At 40.8% G+C, this 27,063-nt stretch overlaps 1 protein-coding gene and 1 pseudogene across 3 annotated transcripts in view; both read right to left on the reverse strand.

The window, feature by feature from the left end:
- KCNMB2 (potassium calcium-activated channel subfamily M regulatory beta subunit 2) overlaps positions 1-27,063 on the reverse strand; it is a 234,961-nt gene that overhangs the window by 89,262 nt on the left and 118,636 nt on the right. The gene's annotated exons all lie outside the window — the stretch shown is intronic.
- Positions 24,546-25,477, reverse strand: LOC308240849 (tRNA-uridine aminocarboxypropyltransferase 1-like; annotated as a pseudogene). Its single transcript has one exon. The product of its transcript is annotated as a tRNA-uridine aminocarboxypropyltransferase 1-like (transcript).

The raw sequence follows: 27,063 nt of genomic DNA on the forward strand, positions 1-27,063 counted from the left end.
TTCAAGGTGTCAGTAGGGCTGCATTCCTTTCTGGTGGTTCTAGGAGAGAACTGTTTCCTTGTCTCTTCCAGTTTGTAGAGGTTGCCCACGTTTGTTGGTTCATGACCCCTTCCTCTATTTTCAAAGCCTGCAATGTTGCATCTCTCTAACTCTCCTTTCTTAGTCATGCCTTCCTCTGACCCAGCTAGGAAAGGCTTTCCATTTTTAAGGACTCGTGTGATTAGATTGGGCTAACCTGAAGAATCCAGGATAATATCACTGTCTCAAGGTCATTAAATTAATCATATTGCAAAGTTCCTTTAGCCATATGAAGTACAATATTTTCAGGTTCTAGGGTTTAGAGTATGGACATCTTTGGGGGGGCTACTGTATCACAATGGAGAAAAAGGACATGAAGGATTACCTTCTAAAGGTGATATCTGACTTGAGTACTAAAGACACAACTGAGATTCTCAATGTGAACAGAAGGGAAGAAATGTGGGGAAGGGATTCAAGGCTAGATAGGAACCTCAGCTTAGATGGGGGGGGGGGGGGGCATATGTACTGAGACCAGTACATAGATTCAAAGTATAATGAAAGCTAGAACTGACATTTCCTTGGTCTCTCTAAAAGGTATATGACTATTTCCTGTTACTTCAATAAATACCTAAACAGCCGAGAATTTTGCTATCATTAGCTTATTAATTCTTGTTTAATTAGCAGCCCAATGGGGGAAGCAGACGGTAGATATTATTAATGGAGATTGTTTGGTTTTAATTTGCAAACTGGTGGTCTCATGCCAGGAAAATGATGAAGGTGTGATCGAGTGAAAGGAAAGCTAGAAATGTAATAAGAGAGATAATATGTATTTTCAGTTAATTATGGGATAAAAACCAATTAATGAAAATAGTGACAGGCTGCAATCTTGAGCTATGTTGGCTCAACATATCATATTATCATGTGAACATTTTATGTTTGTTGTAGCAGCTTTTCCAATTTTAAATCTTCAGGGCAAATATAGAAGTACAAATAAATAATATATTTGAATGTCTATTTTGGAATATATCTTTTTATCATAAGACAAAACAGAACGGACTCTGGTCTATAAAAGCAGTCTCAATGTTCTTCAGATTTGGTGTATATTAAAGAAATATTTGAAGAAAAAACTTGTGAATTTAGAATTCTATAACCAGTGAAGGTGAATATAAATATTTTCAGGCAAAGGAAAACCTAAACAACTTGTTGCCATAAGAATTGCTCTAAAAGAACCAGAAAAGAAAATTCTTCAGACAAAAGAGAAATGATACCAGAAAGAAACTTGAAATATCAGGAATGAGGAAAGAGCAACAGAAATGGTTAAATTGATTGCCTGTTCTCCTGAGTTCTTTAAATATCATTGAGGCTTGAAAGTAAAAAATTAGAATATTGCTATATGAAGTTTTCAATGAATGCAGATGTAATATATAAAACAATCCTATGTAATAAAAGTGTAATATTCAAATTGATCAAACAGCAGAATGACTGGCCAGTGGGGGGCGGGGTTGGTGAGCAGGCGGTGCCAGGCCAGCCAAGGCACGTGCCAGCGGGCAGAGAGAGGGGACGGCGATTGGGGGTTGGTGGAGGGGCTATTGGGCTGGCCACTTGCCGGCTGGTGCCATCCCTTGATGGGCCTGCACAGTTGCCTCCCTGTGGGGAGCAGGCCTAAACTGTCAGTCGGACATCCCCTGAGGGCTCCCAGACTGTGAGAGGACACAGGCCAGGCTGAGGGACCCTCCCACCCCGAGTGCACGAATTTTCATACACCGGGTCTCTAGTTATAACATAAAGGGGAAAAATAAAGAAACCTAAATGGTGGTAAGATTTTTACATTCCACTTTAAGTGGTAAAATATTGATTCTATATAGACTACAAAAAGTTATTTATCTAAATTATAATCCCTAGAATAGCCATTAAAAATTATACTGAGAGCCCTAACCGGTTTGGCTCAGTGGATAGAGCATCGGCCTGAGGACTGAAGGGTCCCAGGTTCGATTCTGGTCAAGGGCATGTACCTTGGTTGCAGGCACATCCCCAGTAGGGGGTGTGCAGGAGGCAGCTGATCGATGTTTCTCTCTCATCAATGTTTCTAACTTTCTATCCCTCTCCCTTCCTCTCTATAAAAAAATCAATAAAATATATTTTAAAAATATATACTGAGAAATAGTGAAAAACACAACATTAGATAAATTAAAAGTTTAAATAACTAAGAAGTCAGGAAATAGAAAACAAAGGGCCTGGCTGCCATGGCTCAGTGGTTGAGCATTGACCTATGAACCAGGAGATCACAGTTCGATTCCCAGTCAGGGCACATGCCTGGGTTGCAGGCTTGATCCCCAGTGTGGGGTGTGCAGGAGGCAGCTGGTTAATAATTCTCCCTCATCATTGATGTTTCTATCTCTCTCTCCCTCTCCCTTCCTCTCTGAAATCAATAATAAAAAATATATAAAAGAAAACTGGGTTGCTATATTAACATTTGACAATTAGACCTCTAGCAAAATAAACTATCAGGGATAAAGAGTAGTGCATTGCATCATGATAAAAGGGTCAAATTTCTAAGAAGAAATAACAGTTCTAAATGTTATGCACTTAACCACAGGATCAAATTACATGAAGCAAAAACTGACATAACTCAAAGAAAAAATTGACAAATCCAGAATTATAGCTTGAGATTTCAAAATTTCTCTCTCAATAATCAATGGAAATAATAGGCAGAAAATCAGTAAGAACATAAAAGACCTAAACAACATTATCAACCAACTTGATCCAATTGACATTTATAGAATATTCTACCCAATGATTGCACATAAAATGTTCTTTTTTAAATGTACATGAGAAATTTACTAAGACAGACCATATTCAGGCTTAAAAAGACCTTAAGGAGGTTTCTTTGAAATAACTCAAAGTATTTTTCCTGATTATAATAAAACTAAATTAGAAATCAATACCAGAAAGATATCAGGAAAATCTCCAAACACTTGGAAATTAAAAACACTCTTCTAAATAGCATATACCTATTCTGTATACTGGAAACCACAAAACATTGATTAAAGAAATCACAGAGGATGCAAATAAATGGAGACATGCTGTGTTTATGAACTAGAAGACTCAGTATAGCAAAGGTGTTGATTGTCCCCAAATTGATTTAGTACAATTATAATCAAGATTCTGGAAGAATATCTGAAAGATATAGACAATCTGATTCTATGTTATATGGAAAGGCAAAGGAATTAGAATAGCGAAAACAATTATGAAAATGAAAGACAAATTTACAGGATTATACTACTTATTTTTAAACTTACTATAAAGCTATAGTAATAAGATAGTGTGGTAATAGTGAAAAGATACACATATCTATATATATAAAAGCCTAAGCGACCGGTCATCCAGTCACTATGGTGTACACTGACCACCAGGGGGCAGACACTCAGTGCAGGAGCTGCCCTCTTGTGGTCAGTGGACTCCCACAGGGGGAGCACCACTCAGCCAGAAGCCGGGTTCACGGATGGTGAATACAGCTGCGGTGGCAGGAGCCTGTCCCAGCTCCACGGCAGCACTACTGAGTGGTGGCAGGTGCAGTGGGCCAGGATGAGCACGAGCAGTGATGCGCCCGACCCTGGCTTGGGGTCCTCCCTGCAACTTGGTGCACTGCTACATCCCCCGAGGGTCTGGGATTGCGGGAGGGTGCAGGCCAGGCTGAGGGACTCCTCCCCTACCCCATGCACGAATTCGTGCACCAGGCCTCTAGACCTATCTAATAAAAGGGTAATATGTAAATTGACCATTACTCCAACACACAAGATGGCCACCCCCATGTGGTCAAATATGGTCGCCCCCATGTGGACACAAGATGGCCATCACAAGATGGCCAGCAGGGGAGGGCAGTTAGGGGTGACCGGGCCGACAGAGGAGGGCAGTTCTGGGTGATCAGGACAGCAGGAGAGGGCAGTTAGGGGTGACCGGGCGGGTAGAGGAGGACAGTTGGGGGGGGGGGATCAGGCCTGCAGGGGAGGGCAGTTGGAGGGGACCAGGCCAGCAGGGGAGGGCAGTTAGGGGTGACCAGGCCTGCAGGGAAGGGCAGTTGGGGGGGACCAGGCCAGCAGGGCAGAGCAGTTAGGGGCGACGAGGCTGGCAGGGGAGGGCAGTTGGGAGGGACCAGGCCTGAAAGAGAGGGCAGTTGGGGAGGACCCGGCCTGCAGGAGAGGGCAGTTGGGGGGACCAGGCTTGCAGGGGAGGGTAGTTGGGGGCAACAAGGCCAGCAGGGCAGAGCAGTTAGGGGTGACTAGGCTGGCAGGGAAGGGCCGTTGGGAGGGACCAGGCCTGTAAGAGAGGGCAGTTTGGGAGGACCAGGCCTGCAGGAGAGGGCAGTTGGGGGGACCAGGCCTGCAGGGGAGGGTAGTTGGGGGCGACCAGGCCTGCAGGGGAGGGCAGTTGGGCGTGACTGGGCCGGCAGGGCAAGGCAGTTAGGGGTGACTGTGCTGGCAGCAGAGGGCAATTAGGGGCAACCAGGTCTGCAGGGGAGGGCAGTTGGGGGGACCAGGCCTACAGGGGAGGGAAGTTGGGAGAGACCAGGCCTGCAGGGAAGGGCTGTTGAGAGTGACCAGGCCTGCAGCGGAGAGCAGTTAAGGGTGACCAGGCCAGCAGGGGAGGGCAATTAGGGGCAATTGGGCCAGCAGGGGAGCAGTTAGACATTGATGAGGCTGTCAGGGAAGTGGTTAGGGGGTGATCAGGCTGGCAGGCAGAAGCAGTCAGGGGCAATCAGGCAGGTGAGCAGTTGGGAGCCAGCAGCCCTGGATTGGAGACGGTGCAGGCTGGGCTGAGGGACACCACCCTCCCATGCGTGAATTTCATGCACTGGGCCTATAGTTGATAAATAAAACTGAATAGAGGATCCAGAAATTGGTCCACACAAATATAGTCAACAATTTTTTTACAAAAGTGCAAAGAAATCAATGAAGGGAGGGCAGTCTTTTCAACAAAGTGTTGAAACAATTAGACATTTATCTCAGAAAAATACTCCTGTTCACACAAAAATCTATACATAGTTGTATATAGCAGATTATTTATAATTGCCATAAACTGGAGACTACCCACATACCAGGTATCTTTCAAAGGATGAATGGATAAACAACTATTATCCATCCATACAATGGAATACTACTTAGCAATAAAAAGGAATAAACTATATGTATTTCCATGAATGGATCTTAAATGCATGTGCTAATTAAAATAAGTTAGAATAAAAAGATTACATACTATATGATTCCATTCATATGTCCTTTTGGGAAAGATGGAACTATAAGACAGTGGTTTCCAGGGGCTAAAGGTGGAGAACAATTTGAGTACCAAGGTACAACAGGTTGAGGAAATTCTATGCAGATTGTGGTGGCAGTTACATGAATCTATACATATGTTAGAACTCATCTAGCCAAACACTACCCATCAAGAAAAAAAAAAGGCAATTTATTGTATAATGATTTTAAAACATGAAGAAAACAATAAATCCTTGAGCATAAAGATGGTAGAAGCTGACAAATCTGCTGTATGTTTCTAGTTTATAATGGTGTTTCTGATGTTGCACAGGACAAAACATAAAAATTGTAAACTTGTTCCACTTGAAATTCATACACAGCCTCAAGCCACTGGAGGAAAACAGGTTTGGAAGCCAAAAACCAAAACAAAACAAAACAAAAACAAACCCCCAAAAAATCAAAAATAAAAAGAAATCAAACTTGGAGAAGGAGTACAGTGAAGCCAAAAACTGCTCACAGCCCTCTGAGAGCAGGGTTAATTGCTTCTGAAGTGGCTCAGAGGCCCAGAGTGGAGTCACGCAGGCTGTCACCTAGGAATTATAAAGCAAGGCCCTCCCTGCCTGTTTCCTGGGGATCAAGGTCAAATGTGGCATCCCCTGAAGAGAAGAGCCTTGGAATGCAGCCCAGGGCAATGTTCAATGATCCTGCCACTCCCTGTGGTTCAAAAACTCTAGTGAGAGAAAACCCATGACTCTGGCCTGCTCAGAACAGTGCTACCCTCCCCCATGCAGAATTGGGTGTGTTGAAGGGAGAAAAACTGTTGACACTCAATAATCTTAAGGAAAAGAATAAAACAAGTGTTGAAAATGCAGGAAACTGGATGAAACTGTAACCCACTATGCTTGGTAAATGGTCCTAATCCGGAGAACTGATTAGGCCCAGCCTGGTGTGGTAATGCTTATGAAAAAGTCTCAGGGCCAGGCTGGAGGCTGTGATGGCCCCTTGGTTCAGGGGCTCACCCTTGTCTTTGGAGGTCCATAGCTTGAGTTGAACCTCATCTCACCACCTCCTGGATGCTTGGCTGCCACCCTGAAGGAAGAGGTCTCATAAGAATCAGGACCTCAAATCCATGACTGTGAGTTTAGAATAAGACATGAGGAGATTTGTGTCTGTAGGACCTTTTATTAGGTTAGGTCAGCATAATACCTAAATAATACAGAGAAAATAAATCAGACTAAAAGTATGCTGATGGGATTCCTAATGAGATTTCTCAGGTCGTGTGGGGCATGGGGAACTTGGAACTCACCTAAACCCATGTCCTGTCTGGTCTCATGTCCAGAAATTAAGGCTGGAAATGATGAAATGACTTGCCTTAGGTAGCATATCATTTAGTGCCCAAACTAATTTTAATGTAGATTTTCTGATTACAGAGTCAGGGGACAGATCAGGAAATGTTCCTGCTCTGAGAGTCCTATCTAACTTCTGAGGGGAGAGTTTGCTTTCTTGATGGAAAAATTCGATAGATAGATAGATAGATAGATAGATAGATAGATAGACAGACAAAATCTCAGGTACTTGTAAGGGTATTTTTCTTTTACCTCAACATAAGACAATGCAATAGAACAACACCTATCAGAGAGAAAATTATAAGAAAACTAGAGGCCCAGTGCACGAAATTTGTGCACAGGGGTGTGTGTGTCCCTCAGTCCAGCCTGCACCCTCTCCAATCTGGGACATCCCTCTCACAATCCAGGACTGCTGGCTCCCAACTGCTCGCCTGCCTGCCTTCCTGATTGCCCCTAACTGCTTCTGCCTGCCAGCCTGAACTCCCTAACCACTCCCCTGCCAGCCTGATTGATGCCTAACTGCTCCCCTGCCAGCCTGATTGCCCCTAACTGCCCTCCCCTGCAGGCCTGGTCCCCCCCAACTGCTCTCCCCTGCAGGCCTGGGTCCCCCACAACTGCCCTTCCCTGCAGGCCCGGTCGCCCCCAACTTCTCTCCTCTGCTGGCCTGGTCACCCCTAACTGCCCTCCCCTGCAGGCTTGATCACCCCCAACTGCTGTCCCTTGCAGGCCTAGTCCCTCCCAACTGCCCTCCCCTGCTTGCCTGATCACCCACAACTGCCCTCCCTTGCAGGCCTGGTCCCTCCCAACTGCCCTCCCCTGTTGGCCATCTTGTGGTGGCCATCTTGTGTCCACATAGGGGCAGCCATCTTGTGTGTTGGAGTGATGGTCAATTTGCATATTACTCTTTTATTAGATAGGATGTTCCTTCTCAGGCATAGTAACAAGACACTACTCTATCCCAAGCACCAGGGGCTGTTCTGATCTAGCACTTCTAGAGAAAGGTGGAAAACACCCTCCACAGAGGGGCTTGGACCAGAGATTGCTGTTAGAAAGTCAGAAAATTAGAAACAATGAAGATTATGCTAAAGAAAAGAGGTATAAGGTAAACGTTATTTACAAAAGGGATAAAACATGTCTATTTATTGGTAATAAAGAAACTATAAGGAGCCATATACGTATAAAGGATTGCTTCTTTGTTGAAGAGATGCCTCCCTGAAGCTCTTATTTCTCAGACATACAAGTCAGCTATCATACTTGATGTGAGCAGAGGGACTTTTAACTTCAACTGTTAAATTCTCTCTGGGGGAGTTAGTTGAAGCAAACTCAGGGGAGTGTGGACACTGAAGGCTGGCACTTGGGCAAGGTCTCTATACTGAGGTTTCATTAGACTCATTGTCTGGAGGGTCCTGGAGTAAATGTCCAGAAAATCATAGCCAAAGAAGGAAACCAATGTCAGCTTGAGGGAAACATGATCAGGCCAAGGATGGAAGATACAGGGGTAGTGGAGGCCCATGTGTTGGGAGCAGGTGTCTCATTTAAACACTCAGGTCAAATTAGATACAAGGAGAAAAAAACATTAATTTTCTTCCCTTCAGTTTTCCATCTGGACACATCTTGATATTGACATATATATTTTAGTTTAGACATGTTAAAACTTGAATAGCTCATGTTCCTTTTCAAGTTACTGAAATTTGCCCAAACATAAAATATCAACATAATTCTGACAAGCTAATCATTTAACTTATTCCAAAGACAGTGTTTTATGATTTTAAAAAGCAATGCCTAAAGAGAAAGACCAATTATACTGTTAGCTGTCAGTATGAACTCCTCTCTTAAAGTGAGCAGATCCTGGAGGGAGAGTGGGTGTGCCTGGGAGGGTGTCAGTTTCTGACAAATCCCACCTGGTCCAGTCAACTCTGGATTCCCTGTAGTAACTAAGATACAGATGTGTTGAAAACCCCTCAAGGTGCTCCCAAGTGCTGTAGTATTAAGAAATGCAAATTTGCCCAGCTGGTGTGGCACAGTGATTAAGCATTGACCCATGAACCAGGAGGTTATGGTTCGATTCTGGTCAAGGTGCATGCCTGGGTTGTGGGCTCGATCCCCAGTTGGGGGCATGCAGGATCAATGATTCTCTCTCATTGATGTATCCATCTCTCTTTCCCTCTCCCTTCCTCTCTCTGAAATCAATAAAAACATATTTTCAAAAAAAGAAATGCAAATTCTAATTCTGGTTCTGCTCTTACCGGTCTCTGATCACCAGTGAGTTACCTCTCTATGACAAAGTTTTCTCACCAATAAAAAGGGGAGAATAATAGTATTTAGCTCTCAGGTTGTTGTGAGGGAGAGAAATGAGATAGTATGTAAATGTTTAGGATGTCCCTTATATATAATAAGTGCTCAATAAACATTGATGTTATTAATGTTATTCTGTATGTTATCTAAGCATTCAAAAAAAATGTCAGAAATATCAAATGTAGAAGAGAAGCCAAGATCCCTACTGCAGTATGTGAGCTAACATTGCAGAATGCTCTACTCTGTCCCTTGAGAATGAGCAATCCATGATTAATTCAAAAGAACCATTGGAGTTTGGTTGATTGTAAACTTGGGTAAGAGGTTTGTGGGAACAACTGACAATAAGAATGGACACCTCACAGGAAGGAGGCACTGATAAGGAATGGTTACATAGCAAGGGAGAAGGGCAGGGGATTCCAAAATCTCCATCCGAACTGCAATAGGGCTGAGGGACCACTGCAGACCTCTGACTTGCTTCCTGAAAAATCAGTTCTCATTCACCCAGGGTCCTAGTCAGTTCTATTCAGGTATCATCGTACCAAAAAAGGGAAGTTCACTCAGCCAAGGGCCCTTTGTTAAGTCATGCAGTAGGAAACCAAACTCCATTGATTAAATACTCATAGCATCTAAAAAATGACAAGGTCACAGAGTGTTTAATAAATACTAGTAATTTTTAAATGAGAAAAAGGCAATTAGTTTCTCATTGAGTATGTCAAGAAATCCAATATTACAGCATGGTGTGCTTTCCAAATAAACTAGATATATAGTTGGGCTCAGAAAACAGAAAGACAGATTAGTGATGTGGGCCTTAACTTTTCCCTCCTTAAAATAAATGCTGAATCTTAGCTGAAAGCCAAGTTATCCAAAGACACAGAGAGATATCAAAATATCAAGGAACTGAACTTCAGAGGAATGGCTCATACACAACTTCCCTTTGAGTCCACAGAAAGCTTTCTTTATTTGCCTGGAGCAACCAGCGACTTTCTGAAACGAGCAAAAAGGTACCACTGGTCTCTCATATCTCTTCCACCCAAATGAACTGAGTAGTCAGGAGTTAAATTCCCTTCTGTGGCACTTGCAATCCCCCTAGAATAGAGCTCTAAAAGGAGACAGGCAGCTGTTGCAGAGAAGCATGAGGCAATAATCAGCCAACTTTGCTTACCAAAGCACAACGCTCTTGGGAACACAAGCCATTATTCAAATCAGCCCTAAACTCTCTTTTTTAAATTCTCAAACTGAAAAAGTAGGCTGGAACCCTTCAAAATCTCTCTGTATTTGACCTCCAAAATGAACACATGGCCAATTTTTTTTTCCTCTTCAGTGCTATAGAAATGCCAGGGCAGACATATAGAATTTCAGAACCAGAGAGAAGAGCTTCAGAAAGCTGCAGACATGTCATTTCTAGACAAAGGCTGTGGTTCAGCTGTGATTTCCATAGCCAGTCTCTCCTCAAACTCTCAGAGAGAGAGCGTCCTTGCCTTAAGTGCAAAAGCGTCACCAAATGCTGGCAAACATTAGATGTTACTAAAGTGGCCTTTATCTTGTCTCTGCTGCTTAAAAGCCATCACTGGAGCACAACTGTCCACCTGTTGGTTAACAAGTGCAAACCCTTTCACTGGACCCAACAGATTCTTCTCAATGTGACTGAGAAACTTTCCCAATTTGACTCACTTACTCTTGCCTGCTGTTCCTCCTTGTCATTCTCTAACTACATCATGCTTTCTCCATCCTTACTTATCCATGCACATGCTCTTCTCTGTCCCAAGTGCCCTCTCCAGTCTTCACTTGGAAAATTCCCTCTGGTCCTCCAAGACCTAGCTCAAAGTCACCTCCTCTATGAAGCCTTCCCTGGTTGTCTCAGAAAAAGATAGCTGCTCCCTTCACTGTCCCTCCTACACCACCCATCCTTAGTCTAAGTCTAGGGGATCACGTGTAATATACTTATTTGAGGGTCTCTCCCCACTGAACCCTTCAGGCAAGAACTGTAGTTTATGTCCACCATAGTACTGAATACTAGCAGACCAGAAGCAATATTTGCTGAATGAATATGTATGTGTGTGTGTTATTGAAGGAAGAAATGTGCGACAATCATAATCAAAATATTTTTCTTAGAAAACTAATACCAAGGTTTCTGGCTAATAGCTATTTTTCTGAAGGGTTCCATATCTCATGGATAATAGAAAAGTTTATGAGATTTTAACAAAAGAATTATAAGATTTTTAAATACAAGGGGAATTTATATTTTCCTTAAAATATAAGTTAAGTCTAATAAGACAATACAGACAAATAATTATTCCACAGGGCTAATGATCAGAGCTTTGCACATTCTGGGGGATCTTTTACTTGGTAACTTCTATATAGGTTTGCCCCGCCAGACTGAATTTTTTATAATGGTGATTATTTTCATATCACATTCTTGGAGAGGTCATTAAGAAGGCATGACTGCCAATTGACTCTCAAGCTGGGCCCTGAACACCTTACCTGCTCCCCTGTCTTTGGAATGTATGTGAGTTTTGCTCATGGTTCCCCTATCTGGCCCAGTTTTAAGCCTTGAGGAAGTATGGTATTGCTGAGACCATATGAACCTACTAAGATCTCTAGATAAACTTTCACGGTTCTGGCAGGCAGAAACAGAGATCTATTTGTCTTGCAGCACCCAAAATAAGCCTTGTAAGTAAGTTCTCTTGCTTCTTAAACCTGCCACCTGTCAATCTGGAGGGGTCTGCCCATTTCTCTTGTCTCTCCTTGCCTTCCACGTATGGAGGCCAGCTTGTGAACAAACACACATCTAAGGGGCTCCTTCCATTCGATTGTGCCAGGGAATCCCACCTAATGACAGCTTTGTGTGAAGGAGGTCTCAGAGCATGGCATTAAAGGGCACTGCTGAGAGCATTAGTGGAAGTCATTCTATGTGGCAGAGATCATGTGGATGTGGATGAGGGTGGGATGGAGACTGGCAGGTGAGGGGAGGGAGGATGGTACAGTAGGAGTGCAGTTTCAAATATGTTGTACCAACTGGGTATGGAAATTTGGATTAGGCAATTTCTGTCTGTGTTTTGGTTTCTAATTTTTTTTGGACCAGATTTCTAAAGTGATTTATTTCTAAGAATGATTTTTCCTCCAAGAGTAGGAGACTTCATGAGTAGGTAAGTCCTTTTCTTAATTTTTAGCTATAATATTGTTTTTATTATTTTGTATGCTCATTGAAAATTCATGTGGACCAGCCTTATAGAATTGGTTTGGTATTGTAATTATCAATGAACTGACTTCAGAAGTTGTCCATGAATTAAATGTAGTTTCTGTGAGTATTTGCTCATATCCAATGTGAAAGAATAAAAATGTAAGCCTGTAACTACAAGATAAAGAGGTTGTAACATTTACAGAGTAATCATTACATGCCATCACTGTATATGCTTTACTTAACATGGTCCTTACGGTACAGTAAACATCTCAAGGCTACAATTTTACCCTGATTTACAGTAAAAAGAATGAACATTGTCTCAGATCACTCAGCTCAGTTCATAATAGAACACCTTATCTCCTTTCCCCAATAGAATATGGATGTATCTATCTATATAAAAGGCTAATATGCTAACTGTCTGACTGTCCAGGTAATGACATCAAGTAGCAACACCTGGCTTCCTCTCCCTAGCTATGACTAGCCTCAGGTGGAAACACTTTACACTGTAACCAAATGTCCATGAAGCATTTTCCTATGCCTCATCTCATTTGATCGTCACAGAAGTCCTGGAGTAGGTAGATGGGAGACTTGGTGGAATCCCATTTTCTTTTCATTAGCTGGAAAACGGAGATTTAGAAAGCTTAGAAACTTGACCTGACTGAAAAGAAGTAAGAAATGGTGGACTTTGAAAATGACTTCATGTTTTCTCACTGCGCAGAACATAGTCAAACACTGCTGCAGTTAAATATTTTACCCTTTGTTCTCCCTGTGTGATCTACAATAATAATCTGCTTTGTGTTGCTATTTACTGCTGTGTTGCTGACATTACCTGAACGAGAAGTTGTAGTGCTTCACTGGGCTGGAAAAAGTTTAGCTACATCAGAAAGCAGGTCTAATCAAGCAAGTTTGTTCTGTATCTATAAAAGGCTAAGTTGACGCGCGCATGCACAATACATATAAAGCTCTTGCTGGCGCCAATCTCACATGTGTGTTTTGATCTGTTATTGTCTGCTGGAGGCAAAGACCAACAAGTAGTTAGCATAATAAATTTGAGAGGTCTGTCAGAAGGCTGATGGACCTTGGGCTGTAGCAAGAGCTAAAAGCTATGCACTGATTGTTCTGTTGAGACAATGGTGGTTCAGGGTGATCCCCTAACCTGATGATCTTTTACTGTTTACCAAACCTTACCTTTGATATGTGTGTTTGCTTTGCTAAAGGGCAAATTTATAAAAAGCCAAGGGTCCAGACATTCGGAGAGCCACTCCACTAGAGAGTAGGTTTCTGCCTGGTTCCCCCAAAGCCTTCCAAATTTATATTTCTTGTCTAGTGTATCCATTTATGTGTGGCCCCTTCTCCAGATTCTGAATCCTTGCTGCAAAAGGTTGCGGCAATTGTTGATCGTAAATTTGGTTGCTTTTATTGACGTTCTGAAGCTGAGAGAAAGCAGTGGCATCACATGGAAGTAACAATGGTGATTAAATATGATCATAATAGTGATCCAGGTAGATATAATTATCCCCGTGTAACTGAAGTTGCTGTCACATTTAGAAATGAAGATGGAGGACCTCCTTTTGAAAGGGACTTGGTCATTCATTGTAAACCAGATCCCAGTAATTGAATGCCACTAAAATGAAACAAATCCGTATCCTGTTTCCAATATTAGATGCAATGACATATCCTATTCTTTTCCCACATGGTGAAAAAGACTGAAGAACAGATATTGCATTAAGACTCAGAGATGATAGTGTAATCGACAATAATATTAGATTCAATGAATAATGCCAAAAAAGAAAATTTTCCCATCGATTTCTTATAAGTATTATCCTTTAGGAATGCCGTGTCATAAATTAGAATTGAAAGTAGGTGCAATCATCATGCTACTGAGAAATCTTAATAGTATATGGGGTCTTTGTAATGGTACTAGATTTATTATCAAAAGATTGTGACCTAACATAATCGAAGCTGAAGTATTAACAGGATCTGTGGAAGAGAGGTTGTTCTGATTCCAAGAACTGATTTGTCCCTGTCTGACACTAGCCTCAGTGTTAGAATAAGTTTAATCAATTTTTCAGTCATTGTTTTTATCAATGTTGTTTTTATATCATGTTTTTGTTGTTGCTATTGTTTATTTATCAATCAATTTATATATTATTTTCATATACATTTTACTAATTTTCTTTCATTTCTGACACTAGTATTATAGAGAAAGGGCAAATAGTGATATTAAAATATTTCTTCTAATTAATCCTTTTAATGTGCATTCATTTGTGCAGCAGGCCACTAGTATATGATAAAAGGAATACTAAAGATGGAAAGTATAAAAAATATGACCTTTTGTGTCTACTCCTTTCCCATCTATAGCTGTTTTACCTTTCTGTTTGGCTTTTGTTTCAAAAATGGTGATTTTTTTACCACTTGCTATTTTCAATTCATAGGATAAAATATAAAATCTTTTTAATAATATAGAATACCACTTAAAACTTCAGATTATATAAAAAGGCAGTTTGCACAGTGGTTGGGCAGAAATCTGTGGGGCCCATCGAATACTGGCTCTGATATTGATCATGTGTCTGAACTTGGGCAAGTTATTTAACCTCTCTGTGCTTTAGATTCCCATTTGTAAAATGGAGATAATGAAAGCAACTAATGCTTATGGAACTCTTAAGAAACTAACATGCATGTACAACAAATAATATTGCAGTGCTTCACACATAGGGTGCCTGTAATATGTGTCAGCTGTCATTAGTACTATTTTCCCACTAGGTTAAAGGGCCATGGGAGCAAAGTTTGCCTTCTCCAATATGGTGTCTTCAGCACCTGGAACAGTGGCTAGCTCTGGGAAACAGTTAATAAATATTTGTGAGTCTATACACACATTCACGTCACTGTGGCCTCCTACTATTAGACTGCATACATTATTAATAGAGTAATATTAAGAGAGTCTTTTGGGAGAGGTTTCTAAAATAACAGGTGAATTTTTAAGCAGTCCTTGAACTCATTCATTACACACAATATCTACAGATTACAGCATCTAAGTGATTAAGACCCCCTAATAAAACTGTTAATCTAATTTTTATGGGGACAAATGATGGAGAACTAGCAGATAAACTATTAATCTCCTGGTTTGAATAAGGATGTTCAAAATTTAGTTGGCATAATAGAAGGATTACACATATAACATCAAGGTAGAAAACAGGCTTTTGAATACTCATTAGTTGCAGTGACATAGGCAAGCACCATGTCTGATGGGGAGAGAGTAGAACTGAAGGAACCAATATTTGTTGCATGTTTCCATAGATCTCTGTTAATTCCCAGAACAACACTGCATTTTCCACTTCCCACTTTACAGATGTGGAGTCAGAGGCTTAAAGAAATGAAATAATCTGCCCACAAAACAGCATAATTTCAAAAGAGGTCATCTTATTTCAAAACCAGGGCTGTCTCTATTAAACCGAGCCTGGCATACAGAAAATTCTTAGTAAATGGCTAGTATTAAAGAAAATATTTTAACTCTTTTTCTTCTGACTGGCTAGAGATGATAATGGGAGTGATGCTTGGCCTACTCTTAATTTTAAGTGGACTTTCAGCCTTTTCTGAGGACTCAGCTTTCCCTGGCTCTGTGGGTGGGATCCCTAGAGGAAGGGGTTTTACTGCCTGAGAGATTCATTACAGGCCCAAGAGAAGCAAATTCTGAAGCTGGTTCTTATTCTGTGGTCTTCCAACAACTTGCATGAGAAGTAAATGTCATACCTGATGGAAAGGTCATATTCCACCTCCCATCCCCACCCCAGTTTACCAAGGTAAATAAAGTCTTTATGGGTTAGGGCTGGAGGTCTGCATTTAAAAACATTCAGGGGAGCCTGGCCAGTCTCGCTCAGTAGTTGAGCATCCCCCTATGAACCAGGAGGTCACAGTTCGATTCCAGCCCACATGCCCAGGTTGTGGGCTTGGTCCTCAGTGGGGGGGTGTGTAGAAGGCAGCCGATCAATGATTCTTTCTCATCATTGATGTTTCTATGTCTCTCTCTTTCTCTCTGAAATAGAAAAGTATATTAAAAAAATTCAGGGGATTCTGATGCATATTAAAGTTTTGTGAACAAATATTTGGACTTTGGGGGACACTGTACCTGCTGGACGAAAGGGACAGGCTTTGCACACTCTCCATTTGGGGAGGTTGCTGTGTCTTCTGAGCTTTATAAACAGGACAAAGTCTCCCTCAGCCCATGTCACCAGGTGTCCTTGTCAATGAAGAATGTCCTTGTCAGTCTGGCCTCTTGGTTCTTAGAGGCTATTGGGAATCTGTTTTGAGGGGAGAGGCAGGGCTAGGCCAAGAGAAAGACTGAGACTTTCCAAGGAGACTCGGCTATGACAGACGTGGGGAGCTCAGGATTGGCTAGGTTTTCTCTGTGCGGGATGAGAGAATGGAAATAACTGCTGTAGACTACATGCCAGGCAGGCTATTAAGAGTTTTACTTGCATTGTGGCATTTAATCTTCACAATTAAAATATACACAACTAAAATAGCGTCAATGTGGCATGGTGGTAAAGTGTGTGTGCTCTGGAAGATGGGTTTGAATTTAAGCTCACTATTGGCAAAGGCCATTTCCTCACCTCTCAGTTCCCTATAAAAAGGGATTAATTACAATACCTACTTCATGTGGTTGTGAAGATTAAATGCAATGAAAATGGAAAATGATGTAAAAGGATTAGCATAGCTCTTGGAATATAGTAAGTGCTTAATTAATGTCCCTTGCACAACTACCTCTGAGAGGTCAGGGCCCATGTCTGTTCAATTCTTCACTATGTCCCCAACTTCCTGAGAAGGGTAGGTACTCAGCAAATACCAAATATGGGTTGAATACATGAATGCATACATAATGGATGTAACAGAGGAAGCATTTGAAAGTCAGGTTCTCATGAGATTCATAGAATTATAATATGGAGCCTATAAGATCTAATATTAAAATTAAATTAACAAGATCCTTAAGGAAGACTGAAAACTGTCAAACTCTGTTCCCTACCCCACTCAGTACCAGGAAGAATTTGAATGTTTCAAATGGCTTTCATTCACCAAAGTGGTTTTTTTTTGTTATTTGTTTATTTTTTATTAATATTACTACAAATGTCCCCTATCTTTTTCTCTCCCTCAGCATGCATGCACACACCACACACACACACAAATACCCCTAATCGAGCTAAGAACCTCCTGAAAACAACCTTGCCCACAGGCCTTAAGCCCAATTACAGCCTCTATAAGCAAGGGACAAACATGAGTCTGCTTTCCTCTAGCTGGCATGAAAATCTAGAATTGAGGATTATTGAGGACTGGAACGGGCATCTAAGAATTGTGTCCTCTTTAAGGTTTTCTCCAAAATCCCCAGCTGTGCTGCATTCCTTCCCCCAATTTGAATGTGAGTGGCTAAGGGATTGTGATGGGGAGAGAAATAAATGAGAATTTCAGAGTGATTATAATTTGTAATTCAGGGTTCTGTAGGAACCTTGTTGAGGGAATGAATTAGAGTTAGGGCCCTGCTTGGCTTCTATGTTTACAGGTGCCATTTAGTTCATACAAAACATGCCAGTGGCATTTTTGGTTTAACTATAGGACTTCAGGGTCCTGGGGGCCACCAACTAGGGCTGAGGATCTAAATGGAAAGGCACAGACAGGGTCCCAGGTGGCTGGTTTGGGCAGTGTGGCCTGGGCAGGCTTCCAGTAAAGATAAGTGTACATTTCCAGGGCATAGGCTGGATTTAAGAATACACAGAGATTGCTTTTTATCCTGGGCTTCTCTGAAAATCTTTGAAGCTAATTATGATTTCCAGACAGGGGTCTTAGCCACATAATCTTAGTTACTTTATCTCTAAAAATAGTGGAAATATTTTTCTCCCAGAATTATAGTGGAGGTGAAACAGTATCTACATAGAATTATTTAAATGAACAGTTCAAATTAAACCCTGGGAACATTGATAAACAAATACCAAGATTGCTTAAACTGGTATGTTAACTAAAAAAAAAAAATTCTCAACTTCCACTAAAATAAGGATTTATACTTGACAGTTCTGTTTGTTCATTTAAAATTAGTGAACTTAACCGAATGAACAAAATTCTATTCTTTAAAATATTCTATAATTTATACTTTTTACTATGTCAGAAGTGCCCTTTCTGATGTTTAACTAAGTTAGGGAGTCTTACTATATAAAAATCTGAGTTTCTAAGAATACCACATTGTGTTCATTCCTCTCTTGCTATTGATCCAGCACTAACAGTAGCAGCAGCTGGTGACAAGTCTCAGAAAACCTGCATAAAATCAAATTCCCCCTTCTATGGTTCTATTTTGTATGTCAGAGCTGAAGGCCAGGTGACTTAGCTGAGGTGCCTGGAAATCCTGAAGTGTGTTGCTCAGCAACAGGAAACATTTGAGACTACCCAGTACATCTTCTGTTTGGTGTTGGCAGTTCTGATTTTCCAATGCACATAGCAGATGGTAAGCCTACTGTTTATATTTTTAAAAGCATGAAAGCGAGTAGTGAAAAGCGAAGATAGTGCTTTCATTTGCAAACTAACAAATTGGCTTCAGCCCCAAATCTTTGGGAATTTGCAGAGACTCATTTTCTTCATGTTAATTTCCCAGTCCTCTTCCCCCAAATAAAACTAGAACATAGCTATTTTTTTCTTTCTTTGAACTGTAGGAGCAGTTAAGCTTCTTATATAGCAGGGATTCGTGCTAAGAATGTTGATAAAGAAGGCAAGGGTAGAAAAAGACTTGAGTAGGTCATTCATTCACTTGTTCTTTCATTCATCCACTGGTAAATTAATAAATACATGCAGTATTGTTTAATGATTAAGAGCCAGAAATCAGACACACCTGAGTTCAAATCCCTACCTCACTCGGAATGACCTCATTTGAAGTCATTGAACCTCTTATTAAGCTTCAACTTCCTCTTTATAAAAAGAAATAATAATAGGACCTGCCTTTTAGGGTTTTTGGTATGTGTTTTTTATTTTAGAGAGAGGAAGGGAGAAAGAGAGAGAAACATCAATGTGAGCGAGAAACACTGATTGGTTGTCTGCTGCAAGTGCCTAGACCAGTGATCAAACCCACAACCTGGTATGTGCCCTGACTGGGAATCAAACCTGCCACCTTTCAGTGTATGGGAGGACGCTCCACCCAACTGAGCCACACTGGCTACATCATTTTTAAAGGAGGGTGAGAATTAAATGAAATGAAGTAGGTAAAGGAATCAACATAGTTCATGGCACAGAGGGAGCACTCAATCAATTCTGGGTAATACTATTGTTACTGTTATTTTTGTCAGTAAATGCCCACTCTACGTCCGCACTGTGATGTGGAGGTTTCCATAACTTAATGTAAAAGAGTAAGCTCTAGGCAGACTATCTGTTTTAACAAATTTCTTAACCTGTTAATGCCTCAATTTTCTCCGGTTAAAGTGAGGCTAACAGTAACATTTGCTCTACAGGTTGTTGTGAGGCTTAAATGAGAGAATACTATGAAGAGCTTAGCCCAGTACCAAGCACATAGAGACTGTGATTCATAAAAGTTGGGTAGTATTACCATTATTATCATTACATATCATTGCCGCTGGAATGACAAAGATGAATAAATCATGGTCCCTGGTCTTGATCAGTCTCATGGGGTTATAGGCATTGGCTGGAGCACACTGAAAAGTAATTACCTAGAAGGGGGCAAGTATGACAATAGAGGTCTAAACAGAGACTATAGAAGGGCCCAATAAGGGCATTACTTTTCTAAGGCAGCCATCCGAACTGTGGTTCTCACACTTGGCTATACTGTCCAAGACCATTTTTCTTTAAAGATAGAAATGTTCTATAATCTTGAACTGACTGATATAGTAGCCACTAGCTACATATGCCTCAAACTGAACACTTGAAATATGGCTAGTGAGACTAGGCTATAGAACTTTAAATGTGATTAAATTTAATTAATTTAGCCTCATGTGGCTGGCTAATGACCATCATATTGTACAGCTCTTGTCTAGATATCTTTGAAAGACAAAAGTATGATTCTCAGTTTGGAATGTGTGTAGCGGGTAGTGCTTAAAATATTTTACAAATGCCATAAAACAGGGAAGAGACTATCTATTAGGTGACCTCTCTCCCTGGGACTGCCACCACTGTTTTGACACATCAGAAAATGCTTGTTTGAGAGTGTAATTTACAAAGCAAATTAAAGATAGAACACATCGTTTTTTATCATGGCACTTGAAACTTGTTTTCCATGGAAGATGGAGATTTTGTTGTTGTTGCTATTAATCCTCACCTGAGATTTTCTCCATTGCTTTTCAGAGAGAGTGAAAAGAAGGGAGGTGGGAGGGGAGAAGGGGAGATGAGGAGACAGAGAGAGGACTTTGGAGAGAGAGAGAGAGAGAAGCATTGATGTGAGTGAGACACATTGACTGGTTGCCTCCCTCACACACCCCGATTGGGGTGGGGCGGAAACCTGCAACCCAGGTACATGCCCTTGACCCTTTGTTGAGAGGGCCAATGACCTAACCACTGAGAAACACCAGCCAGGGGTGGAGGATGGAAATTTTAAATAAAATTATCTAAACATAAAAGCATTTCATCAACTACTAAAGCTACATTTCTCAAATCCCAGCATTCTAAATTGAGAGAACTCTCTCCTCCAGGGCATGATGTTTATTGGCCGATAAAGGAAACCTTTTCCTTTAATGCTTAAAATATATACCTTAGACCTTCTTCCTGAACAATCTCTGGGAATTGTGTTGATTTTTACCATAATTCAAACCACCTTATTTCCCACTTTAGCATCTTATAATAATAAATGCTTAAGTCAGACACAGATTAATTCCTTTTGAATTATTCAGTATTTAGAAAGAGCTTGGGTCTACAGCCAGCAATGGTCCACATGGAAGAACCAAGATATACGCACTCATATAAGCAGATACATGTTTACATGAGCAAGACCTATGGAGAATGTTTAGAGTCATGTGACTCTCAAAGTTTTCATGACTCACTTATGCTAGATATATTTTCCTGCAATTTGGCCCCAAATTAACTGACTACCATGAGTTAAACAATAAAAGTATTCCCCCCCATGATTTTTACCTTACCCTCATATTTGTAAATTTTAACATGAATAGTGCATTTAAATGGTTCCTGCACCCTAGCCAGTTTGGCTCAGTGGATACAGCATCGGCCCAAGTATAGAAGGGTCCCAGGTTCAATTCCAGACAAGAGCATGCACCTCGGTTGCACTTCATCCCCAGCCCTGGTCTGGACACGTGCAGGAGGCAACCAATCAATGTGTCACTTTCACATTGATGTTTCTCTCTGTGTGTCTCTTCCATTCTCTCTAAAAGTCAATGGAAAAATATCCTTGGGTGAGGATTAACAAAATAAACAGACAAACAAATAAATAAAATAAATGGCTTCTGCTTTTTTTCTGGGCATCTGAGGGGACCTTACTGGGAGCTCTACATAATTCCTGAATGAAATGACAGCCAGAAACCAAAGGGGAAACAAATGGAGAACTAAATATCGCCCTGTTCTTTTCTTTCTCATTTCCCAACCCCCGCCCCCCCCCCCACCCTCCCAAGATACTCCCTCTTTGCTTTCCTAAAACTTTGGGAATAGAGGAATGGCAGAAAGCACGTAGGCAAATTCCAAAAACATTCCATCTCCGTGGCCCTGTGTTCAACTTCAGTTTTCTCTTCTACAAAATGAGAACACAAATATCTGGCAGAGATAAGAATGTAAAGTATTCAGTACCTAGCAAACAGGAAACCCTTAATAAATGGTTTTCAATATTATTGGTCAAGTCTCATTGTCACTCTCTTTATTTTCTGATCTTTCCGTTTTCATTTTTCTTATATTTTTTATTCTTTCTTTTCTGTTCATTTTAACCATCCTTTTCATACTCATCTGGCAATCTTAAAACTTTAATGTGGTTAGGCTATATAACTAACTAACTAACTAAATAACTAACTAATCTTCATTCCTCTCTTCTTCTTTGTCTGACTGCTCTTCCTTGACTACAAATACATGGTCAATCCCTACCAACTAGTCTATATATCTGTCTCTGTATCTTATATGTTTTAAAAAGACAATAAAGTTAAAGGAACTCACTAGGATAAATATATGTAAGCCAGAATAAAAAAAAGTTACTAAGCACCCAAGTGCTAGTTATAGATACTTTCAGTAAGGAGGAAATGTGTGTTGTGTGCACCCTAACTCCATCTGCTTCCATGAACAGGAACTTGACAGTGATGGGCTCAGACTAGGTTCATATCCCTTGATTAACATTTTTCAGTGCCGGTACTTTATAGAAATGAGTGCTATTAGAATTTAGAAGAAAATCATCAGACTGAATCTATTTTTGTGTTGGAAAAAATCCACCTAGAATTGAAGCAGCATTAATTAAGTGAGCTTAGATTGGATGTCATGGTAAAATCCTATACAGGGTGACCTTTGGCTCTTATAATACGGCTCAGTGGGGCTCAGTTTCACACTCAATCAGACAAACTCTCTGTGGATTTAAGTTGGTAATTTAAGAGAATTTTAAAAATAAGAAACATTTTCTGGGTTTCTTTCTTCCTTTTTCTTTTAAACACTACTCATCAAGAGGATGTTGCAGTTGAGGATGAGTTGGTAGAAGAAATTTCTGGTTTCTATTTCTGGTGAGCCATTCATTAGGAGTACCTTTTCAGATTTCTTCCTAAATCTGTCACATTAGATATGGAGGAATACTTAGGATTCTTATGTTTTATAAGGAAATGGCCATGTGATAACACAAAGAAAATCCCTTCTGCTCTTTGGAACTATGTTTCTTTTTTGAGAAAGGAGGGCATTAAACTAGCATTGTATGGCCTGAAAAGTCCTTTCAATGAATCTAAGTTCCAGGGGTCAGGTGATTTACTTAACATCCTGGTTAGGCGATGGAAGCTGGAAGACAGTTTGTCCATACACTTTCCAAAATATTTGTCCACTACTTAAGTTTTGGCATGAAATGGAATTTTAAAGACATTTGATAAATATTTTTAGACAGTAAGATGGAATTATTTAGTTGATAGAAGATAATTTGAATTGGGTGTCAGTAAACTTGGCCTTTTTTAAGCTAGTTTGTATCCATTAACAATCAATATAAACTCTTTGGGATTTAGTTATTTTCATTGAAAATTAATGTATTTGTGTCTGCCCAGAATTATTGTGAAGATTAAATGAGATTATGCACATGAAAGTAGTTTGCAAACCCAAAGGCTTTTAATAGACCAATAGATCTGGATCACTTTGGTCATTTTTCAGGTATGTTTTAGAGGAGATTTCAAATACTGTCCAAAAATTGATTAGAGCACAGGACCTTTAAGCATCATTCCAACCTTGACTCTATTATATGAGGATCAAATCTTGCTGTGCTAAATCTGAGTACATCTATATAACAAAAGGGTAATATGCAAATTGACTGAACAGTGAAAAGACCAGTTGCTATGATGTGCACTGACCACCAGGGGGCAGATGCTCAATGCAGGAGCTTCCCCCTGGTGGTCAGTGTGCTCCCACGGGGGAGTATCACTCAGCCAGAAGCTGGGCTGACGGTTGGTGAGTGCAGCTGTGGTGGCGGGAGCCTCTCCCACCTCCACAGCAGTGCTAGGGATGTCCGACTGATGGCTTAGGCCCACTCCCCGGGCTTAAGCCATCAGTCGGACATCCCCCAAGGACTCCCAGACTGCAAAAGGGCTGCAGGCCGGGCTGAGGGACTGCCCTCCCCCCTGCAAGTGCACGAGTATCGTGCACTGGGCTTTTAGTTATTTTATAAAGGGAAATTATATTTTACTAGAGAGCCGGTGCATGAAATTCATGCCTGGGTGGGTCCCCTCAGCCCAGCCTACACCCTCTCCAATCCGGGATCCCTTGGGGGATGTCCCGAGGATCGGGCCCAAACTAGCAATTGGACATCCCTCTCACAATCTGGGACTGTTGGCTCCTAACTGCTCACCTGCCTGCCTGCCTGATTGCCCCTAACTGCCCCCCCGCCAGCCTGATCACCCCTAACCACTTCTGCTTGTCAGCCTGATCACCTCTAACTGACCCCCTGCTGGCCTGGTTGCCCCATGCAGCCTGCTGTTCAGTCGTTTGGTTGTCCCTCACTAACCCCCCTGCCAGCCTGGTCGCCCCACACAGCCCTCTGTTCAGTCGTTTGGTCATCTCTCACTAACCCCCCTGCCACCCTGCTGTTCAGTTGTTTGGTCGTCCTTCACTAACACCCCTGCTGGCCTTGTCACCCCACGCAGCCTGCTGTTCAGTCCTCCATCCAGTTGTTTCGGTCATGACGGCCCCTGGCTTTTTATATATTAGGATGAGTGGTATGTTTTGTTTGTTGTTTTTTTTTTTAACAAAGCACAATTACAAGTTTATTGATTTTAGCAAAGTAAAATCACAAAAGTGGCTTCTTAAAAACTAATGAGTAATTTTTCTTGTTTCCTTGTCTCCAGAGCATTTGGCATTCTTTATCAACTGGTACATAAAAGAGTAGAAAAATAGAAGATTGTCATATTGTCCTTTGTATTTCTCTTTTAATATATCAGTATGGTAGTCTACCAGAAAGTAGTAGATGGCTTCAATTGTGGAAAGGAAAGTATCTGGCTTTCCTTTTTGATGATGCCAAAAGCAAGTTTTTCTTGTTTTCAACTCAACTTGTAACAACCCCTGAAGTCTCTCATCAGTGAATATTTTGTTTGTTTGGTTCCAGGTGCTCTCTATAAACATAATTTTTTTTTAGTGTTGTCTCTTTGCACTTGCTGTCATTCAAATCCTGTTCTTCAGTTTTCTTGCGTTTACTAGATGGCTTGTAAGGGTCATCATTTTTGCCTCCCACATTATTCTGAATCCTTTTTTGCAGATGAAAACAAATATCTTTTATTGAGACAGACTTAGGTCCAGGAAAAATGAGTGCAACTTCATGGTCCTCTTCTTCACATTCTGGAATACAAGGGTACGTGTAAATATTTACAAATTCAAGTGCTAAGAGTTTCATGTGTATAGCAGTACTTTTGCCATCTGTTTCATTTGGATGTTTAATGATGTCAATCTTCAGTGGAAGCTTCACAAGTGGCATCTGCTCCACAGGTACATTTTCAACTGGGACATAACATGTATAGCAGTAGAACATTCTTGAACCACACATTTAAGACATTTTGATCTTCCATTTTGCTGAGCTTTTTGAAGAACTTCTTGCGATGCTAAGCGTAAGTTTTGAAGAGGATCTTCTGCAGCTATGGAAGTAGTTTGTGGTTGCTGTATTTCCACAAATCTTGAATTATTATTTTCCCTTTCTTTAAGAAATATAGGTGGGATGAGAGACATTTTTCATTCAAACTGAAGTTTAACATCTATTTCTAAAACACATTATCATAGGTGCACTGCAAGCCCGCGGGTCCTCGCTCAGGTCCATGTGTCTTCCGCTCCCCTGGAGCCCGTGGCGAGTGCCTGCCATGCTCCTGAGTGGTATGTTCTTAAAGACTTTGTATGATACAAAATTTGAATAATCCAAGGCTCATTTTCCCAAAATGATAGGTATAAATGAGAGAAACTCGTCAGAGCACAGAAACCTACAACCATTATATAATTTCATCCCGTACTTTGTGTTTATTCCTCATCCTTCTCCCTTATTTCTTCTTTTTCTCTTCCTCTCCTTTATGTTTTTCCTTGTCCTCCTCACTTACCTTCTTGTCTTCCTCTCCTTTTTCTTCTCCTTTTCCTCCTATTCCTCCTCCTCTTTTTATTTCCTCATCCCCTCCTCCTGCTTCTCCTCTACATAAATGCTTTTATAAATCTAGAGGCAGAATTATCTCTTATTTATTAGAGCTCTCTCTCCTAAATCAGCAGCTTATTGTTTCTTGGTACTTGTTTGACCTTCTTTAAAGTATTTTAGTATATCTAACCTTTCCTCCAAAGTATGTATGTATGTATGTATTTATTTATTTATTGTAGAATCACCATAATTTCACTTATGATTAGAAATTTTGCTATAATATAGCGATTTTCAACCATTTTCATGTCATGGCACACATAGACTAATTACTAAAACTCTGCAGTACACCAAAAAATATATTTTTGCCAATGTGACAAAAATCAATCAGGTAAATTTTGATTGATTTAAAAAAATATTAATAGTAACTACTTACCCTTTTTAATCTTAAGTTACTTTATAAAAAAGCAGGAACCTATACTTGCATATGAGGATTTCTGGTACCAAGAATTAACTAATCAGATGCAACCTTATCATGTGATTCTATTATATGACCTACATATTTATGATTCAAGACTGGGCATTCACACTGGATGGCTATTGTTGTGTTAGCTATTGTTATTTTTTTTATTTGACAATCTAAAGGAAAAGAGATCAGTGACACTGACTAAATAGCCAGGTATTGTATATTTTTAAAATTCTTGCAACACTCTGGTTGAAAATCATTGCCATAGTATATAAAAAAGCAGTTTATAATTATAACAGTGAGTATTAACAGCCAAATAGTCACCAGAATTATCTATCAAAGTTTTAATACATACAGCAATATAGTTCCATAATTCTGTCTAAGGGTATCAGTTATTGATGCCATTTGGTGACAGCATAATCCTATATAATAAAACCCTAATATGCAAATTGACCAAACGGCAGAATGACCCATTGCTATGACACATACTGACCAACTGGGGGCAGACGCTCAATGCAGGAGCTGCCCCCTGATGGTCAGTGCGCTTCCACAGGGGGAATGCCGCTCAGCCAGAAGCTGGGCTCACAGCTGGTGAGCTCAGCGGTGGTGGTGGGAGCCTCTCGCACCTCTGCAGCAGTCAGACATCCCCTAAGAGGTCCTGGACTGCGAGAAGGTGCAGGCCGGGCTGAGGCGCCCCCCCCTCCCCCAGCACGAATGTCATGTACCAGGCCACTAGTACAGTTTATAATTCATTTGGTTTG

The sequence above is a fragment of the Plecotus auritus genome (genome assembly GCF_963455305.1).
Source record: "Plecotus auritus genome assembly, chromosome: 2".
Taxonomy (NCBI): domain Eukaryota; kingdom Metazoa; phylum Chordata; class Mammalia; order Chiroptera; family Vespertilionidae; genus Plecotus; species Plecotus auritus.